Raw genomic sequence first — 7119 nt, forward strand, 5'->3', positions numbered from 1 at the left:
AAACAACTTGTTTATTCTAACATCGCAAAGAGTTGGCGGTCAGGTTGACCGAAGTAGAGAGACGGGAGTGCACGTTAATCAACAGAAGAAATCGGAGCCCTCTCTCGGCGTCCGGGAGCAGCTGCTCTTATACTCTCGGAGTCGAGGGCAAGAAGGAACGTCTCTGGAAGGGGGCGCATGTGACGGCGCCGCTCGGGAACGTTGGGACGAGTAGGTGACGCATCCGCAGGGCCGGCGCCGCTCGGGCACGTTGGGACGAGTAGGTGACGCATCCGCAGGGCCGGCGCCGCTCGGGAACGTTGGGATGAGTAGGTGACGCATCCGCAGGGCCGGCGCCGCTCGGGCACGTTGGGATGAGTGGGTGACGCATCCGCCGGGCCGGTCAGACCTCCTCGCTTCACAGTTGGGGGAGCTCCTCTCCCCGGCTGCCGCGCTTTGACAAGCGTGGGCACCAACATGCACACACACACACACGCACACCGAAGACACGTGGCATCGGAAAATGCCTGGACGCGCTTGGCGGGGAGGCGTAGCGGCGACGCCGAACGGGCCAAAATGTCTGCCGCTTTGTTGCAGCCGCGCCGGCTAAACCGCGCGTCGTAGGCGAAACGTAACAGACCGCCCCGCCGGGGGAAGGAGATCCCGATGGACAGGGGACTGCATCCGCTGTCCGGAGGGATATCGCTCGATGATGCTCATAACCGAAGTCGGGCGTCCCTCGACGTTTCTTGAGCGCAGCGCACAGAGAAGGCCTCGTTCTCTCGTTCAGGTTCGCACAGGACACTGCAAAGTGACTTCGGGAGAGTTCACATTTTTGTTCTCGTTCCCGGCAAGCGTTAGAACTACGCTGAAACTCAACCGCTCAGTCAGCAAGCACGGCACAACCCTCACTAAGCCCTGCCAGGCTCTTTCCCCTTTTTTTTTACCACTGCCTAGTTCCTTACAGTAGTCTAGCAGCACTCAGAACGCGTCCACAAATTGGAAAATTGCACTAGAAAGCACATCATCACTTTGAAACACTAAACAAAAGCAATATGTTAAAAATCCTGCCTCAGGAAGAGAAACATCAGTAACAAACAATTTTGAGGCTGATTCCTACGTTAGGGGCTTCGACTTAAGCCATCGGCGTTACCGTTGAGACTCCCCTTTTTGTAACGCACCTCAAAGGAATATTGTTGCAAAGCGAGGCTCCAGCGCAGGAGGCGGCCATTTTTGGGAGAGATGGTCTGCAGCCATTGGAGAGGGCAGTGATCCGTCTCAATGATAAACCTCGAGCCGGCTAGATAGCATGACAATTTCTGAACGGCCCACACGAGACATGCACACTCTTTCTCGGTGGCGCTATACGCCTGCTCACGACTGGTCAGCTTACGACTAGCATACAGGACGGGGTGTTCTACTTCTCCATTTTCCCGTTGGCACAGTACAACGCCCATGCCTCGCTCACTAGCATCGCACTGAACAACGAACCCTTTTGTATAGTCTGGCGATCGTAGCACAGGCTGGCTTGTTAGGGCACTCTTTAGGGCGCTAAAAGCTCTTTCCTTTATCTCATCCCATACGACTGTTTGGGGCTCTGTTTTTCTTAGAGCATCCGTCAGGGGAGCCGCGATATCAGAGTACCTGGGGATGTACCTCTGATAGTAGCCGGCGACACCTAAGAACGACCGAATATAGGTCTTCGTGCGCGGTTGCGGGAAGTCTCGCACAGCGGCCACCTTTATTTCAGAGGGGCGGCGACGACCCTGACCAATCACGTGACCGAGGTAGACAACCTCGGCCTGTGCTAACTGGCACTTAGGAGCCTTGACTGTCAAGCCCGCTTCGCGCAGGCGGGTTAGCACTGCCCGCAAGTGTGCCATATGCTCAGACCAGGATGCGGAGAATATCGCTACGTCGTCTAGATACGGTAAAGCGAATTCTTGCTGTCCCCGCAACACTTTATCCATGAGGCTTGAAAAACAGTATGGCGCGTTCTTCAAACCAAAACTCAACACTTTAGGACGGAATGTTCCCATTGGTGAAATGAACGCCGCATACCTACTAGCCTCTTCTGTAAGTGGAACCTGCCAATAACCCCTGACAAGATCTAGGGTGGAAATAAACTGAGCGCTACTAACTTTCTCAAGGCGCTCCTCGATGTTAGGGATCGGATAAATTTGATCCTTAGTGATGGAATTAAGCCTGCGGTAGTCGACGCAAGGACGAGGTTCCTTGCCCGGTACCTCAACTAAAATCAAAGGGGAGGTATAATCACTCTCACCTGCCTCAATAACACCGAGCTGTAGCATTTTCTTTACCTCAGCCTCCATAATATCGTTCTGGCGGGGTGACACCCGATACGCCTTGGATCGTACTGGCTCTGGGGAGGTAAGTTCTATATCATGAGTAAGTACAGAAGTCCTACCAGGCCTCTCAGAGAACAGACCTTGAAACTCTTGTAAGAGCTGGTGTAGTTCGGTTTTCTGCTCAGGCGACAGCGATGCTCCACTGACTAAGTCACTAATGACCTGATCGGTGTCTTTCCTGTTCGTCACTGAGCCTAGTCCCGGAAGCTCGACCGGAAGCTCTTCAGGAACGTTTACCATCATGCACACCACTGCTTCCCGTTGTTTATAGGGTTTGAGCAGACTACAGTGGTAAACTTGCTGTGCTTTCCGCTTTCCTGGCAGACTCACCACGTAGTTGACGTCCGACAGTTTTTGAACAATTCGTGCTGGGCCCTCCCACTGCACGTCTAGTTTGTTTTTTTGCGATGTGCGCAATATCATGACCTCATCGCCCACCTCAAAACGACGGGCCCTGGCTGTCCGATCATAATAAACCTTGGCCCTCTGCTGGGCCTTTGCCATTGCTTCACCTGACAACTCCTGTGCCCTTCTTAAGCGTTCGAGGAGCTTAAGCACGTACTCCACCACGACTGGGTCGTCGCCCCTGCCTTCCCACGATTCTCGAAGCATGCGAAGCGGAGACCGAAGCGAGCGACCGTACACCAGCTCAGCTGGCGAAAACCCCGTAGCTGCATGCGGCGCGGTCCGTAATGCAAACATCACCCCAGGCAGACACAGCTCCCAGTCAGTTTGATGTTCAAAACACAATGCTCTCAACACGCGCTTCATGACGGAGTGGAGCGTCTCAACGGAATTCGACTGTGGGTGGTACACTGAGCTGTGTAGCAGCTTTACCCCACACCTTTCGAGAAAAGTTGTCGTCAAAGCGCTAGTAAACACTGTGCCCTGATCTGATTGAATTTCCGCAGGAAAACCAACTCGCGCAAATATGGACAATAATGCATTGACTATCTCAACTGAACTGAGTTCTTTAAGCGGTACTGCTTCAGGGAACTTTGTCGCTGGGCAGATCACAGTCAAAATGTGTCTGTACCCCGTGGCTGTTACCGGCAGAGGTCCCACTGTATCAATAACGAGCCGTCTAAAAGGCTCCGTAATGATAGGTACCAATTTCAACGGCGCCCTCGATTTGTCCCCTGGTTTGCCTACCCGCTGACAGGTGTCACATGTCCTCACGAAATGGTCTGCGTCCCGAAAACACCCTGGCCAATAGTACTCTTGCAAGAGACGGTCCTTAGTTTTCTTAACTCCTAGGTGTCCGGACCACGAACCCCCGTGTGACAAGCGCAACAGATCCTGACGATAGCATTGAGGAACGATCAGCTGATCGAACTCCACTCCTCGGCGGTCTAGATACTTCCGGTACAGGACTCCACCTCTTTCCACAAAACGCGCATTTTTCCGGGCGATACCTTCCTTGACATTGCAGCGCACGTTTTCTAGGCTACCATCCTTCTTTTGCTCGGCTATCAAAGCCGACCGGCTGACTTTTAGCAACCTATCAAGTCCGTCTGACGTAGGCGCGATGAGCAAATCAGTAGATAGCTCTTCTAACTTTCCCGTGTCGGGCGTTTCCTCTCCAGTATCTGGCGCCTTCAACGCTACAGGCTCAATTTTATTCAGTTCGTCAGCTTGCTGCACCTCTGACCCTTTTTCATTGTTCGATAACGTCGGCCCCGCAACTACCGCCTTTGCAGCGAGCTCCCGAACCTTCGATCTGGTTAAGGCCTGAACGCTAGCCTCACCAAACAAAAGCCCCTTCTCGCGCAGGAGGTGATCGGACCTGTTCGAAAATAGGTACGGGTACTGGGGGGGCAGCATAGATGACACTGCGGCCTCCGTCTCAAGCGCTCCGAATGGTCCTTCAATAAGCACTTTTGCTACGGGCAGACACACGCTATGAGCTTCCACTGCTTGCTTGATCCATGCGCACTCGCCTGTGAACATATCGGGTTCTACGTAGGAGGGGTGAACTACATCCATCGTAGCTGCGGAATCGCGAAGCACTCGGCACTCTTTCCCGTTCACGAGGAGGTCTCGCATGTAAGGCTCGAGAAGCTTCATGTTCTCGTCAGTGCTGCATAATGACAAAAACACAACTTTTGGTGTTGTTTCCGGACACTGCGCCGAAAAGTGACCCGGCTTCCGGCACGTATAACAAACGCGCGCTTGCCTCATCTCGAACCGTTTTCTGCGTTCGGCTTCGGTTGCCGCCGTCTCCTTTCGTTCGTTTTGCCGCCGTCTCCGCCGTCTCCTTTCATCCGCACTACGTGTGTCGCCCCTTGCTCTCATGGGTGTGAACTTTGGCCTCTCAAACTTGGAGCCAAATTCACCCTTTTGACCGTCCTTAGCTCCGCGAGCCCGACGCGTCACAAACTCCTCGGCTAGCTCGGCGGCTTTAGCCACTGTACTAACGTCTGGCCTATCCAAGACCCAGTACCGCACGTTCTCCGGTAACCGACTATAAAACTGTTCTAGCCCGAAACACTGCAGAACTTTCTCGTGGTCACCAAACGCTTTCTCTTCTTTGAGCCACTCCTGCATGTTTGACATAAGCCTGTACGCAAACTCTGTGTATGACTCACTTCTGCCTTTCTCATTTTCCCGAAACTTCCGACGGAACGCCTCTGCTGACAGCCTGTACTTTTTTAGCAGACTCGATTTCACTTTGTCGAAATCCTCTGCTTCCTCTCTATTCAAGCGAGCGACTACGTCGGCCGCCTCGCCGGGTAACAAAGTGAGCAAGCGCTGTGGCCACGTTTCCCGAGAGAACCCCTGCTTCTCGCACGTTCGCTCAAAGTTAACCAGGAACAAACCAATGTCCTCTCCAAGCTTAAACGGCCGCATCAGGTCAGTCATTTTGAACAATACGCGTTCTCCTGCACCGTGTGCCTGACTTCCATTACGAGCGCGTTCCATCTCTACCTCGAGACGCTTCATTTCCAAAGCGTGTTCGCGCTCTTCTTTTTCTTTCTGCTCTTTAAGTTCGCGCTCCTGTCTCTCTTTTTGCTCTCTAAGTTCGCGCTCCTGTCTCTCTTTTTGCTCTTTAAGTTCGCGCTCATGTCTTTTTGACCTCTCCTCAATAGTCTCAAGGCATTCCGACAGCTCGTCATCCTCAGCTTCTAACTCAAGAATAGCCTTTAGCAGTTCTGGTTTTCTGAGTTTGTCTGAGACATCCAGACCCAACTCTCTTGCAAGCTCCAGCAATTTCGGTTTGCGCAACGACTTCAAATCCATGGCTGCTCTGAATGCTGCTGTCTCTACTGCCTATTATTGTCTTGCCGCAATCTAACCCGGCAGCAACGACAATCACAATTACCAGCTCTGTTTCTGACACTAACAAAAGCCTGGCAAAGCTCAGAAGAAGAAAGTCCCGCACTCACCAAACCTCGCAGCCAAGAATTCAGCGCAGTCGTTCCGCTGCAGGCAACCAGTCATCACACAGGGCTCGTTGCACTGCTCCCGGATGGTCGTTGTGCTGCTCAGCATACAGTCAACCGCATATCTTCGCTGCTGGCCTCCGTTGTCGCGATCTCACCGCTGGCAGACAGTTGTTGTAATCGCACCGCTGGTGCGATTTGTTGGGAACTCGGCGCTGACGCCCGTTGTTGCACCTGGGTCGCAAGCCCCAAGGGTAGCGTTGGCCTGGCGGCCTGGGGTACAACTGGAAGCATCCGAAGGTCCCGGCAAAGCATGAGTCGACTGGTAACAACAAAACAACTTGTTTATTCTAACATCGCAAAGAGTTGGCGGTCAGGTTGACCGAAGTAGAGAGACGGGAGTGCACGTTAATCAACAGAAGAAATCGGAGCCCTCTCTCGGCGTCCGGGAGCAGCTGCTCTTATACTCTCGGAGTCGAGGGCAAGAAGGAACGTCTCTGGAAGGGGGCGCATGTGACGGCGCCGCTCGGGAACGTTGGGACGAGTAGGTGACGCATCCGCAGGGCCGGCGCCGCTCGGGCACGTTGGGACGAGTAGGTGACGCATCCGCAGGGCCGGCGCCGCTCGGGAACGTTGGGATGAGTAGGTGACGCATCCGCAGGGCCGGCGCCGCTCGGGAACGTTGGGATGAGTGGGTGACGCATCCGCCGGGCCGGTCAGACCTCCTCGCTTCACAGTTGGGGGAGCTCCTCTCCCCGGCTGCCGCGCTTTGACAAGCGTGGGCACCAACATGCACACACACACACACGCACACCGAAGACACGTGGCATCGGAACATGCCTGGACGCGCTTGGCGGGGAGGCGTAGCGGCGACGCCGAACGGGCCAAAATGTCTGCCGCTTTGTTGCAGCCGCGCCGGCTAAACCGCGCGTCGTAGGCGAAACGTAACAGCTCTGAGTGTTAGCCTGTTACTTCAGCTTTCATCTATCGCATTCTGGAACACACTGCCATTGCATATAAAAACACTTAAAATTCACGAATTTAAGGAACAACTAAAAGAGTACATTCTGTCGAATACTGATGCCTAGTTCATACTCACAACCATTCTATCAGGGTGCCCTAATTTCGTTTTCGTTGCCACACCATTAGGTTTCTGTCTCTGCCTTACATATACATTCGAGTTAGCAAATTGTACTGTGTCACGTCAGCTTCTCTGTTACTTTATCAGTTTTGAACGAGATTATGTTTCAGTGCCTTTTTCTCTTGACATTTATACACATGTAATTCTTGAATCATGCTGTTCCTATTTAACCTGTAATTCTTCAAGGTTAACGATTTGTTGAAACTGCTGTAATTTTTGTTTTATTACGTTTATTTTTAAAGGAGGT

This window comes from Dermacentor variabilis, chromosome 6 (assembly GCF_050947875.1).
Source record: "Dermacentor variabilis isolate Ectoservices chromosome 6, ASM5094787v1, whole genome shotgun sequence".
NCBI classification, from domain to species: Eukaryota; Metazoa; Arthropoda; class Arachnida; order Ixodida; family Ixodidae; genus Dermacentor; species Dermacentor variabilis.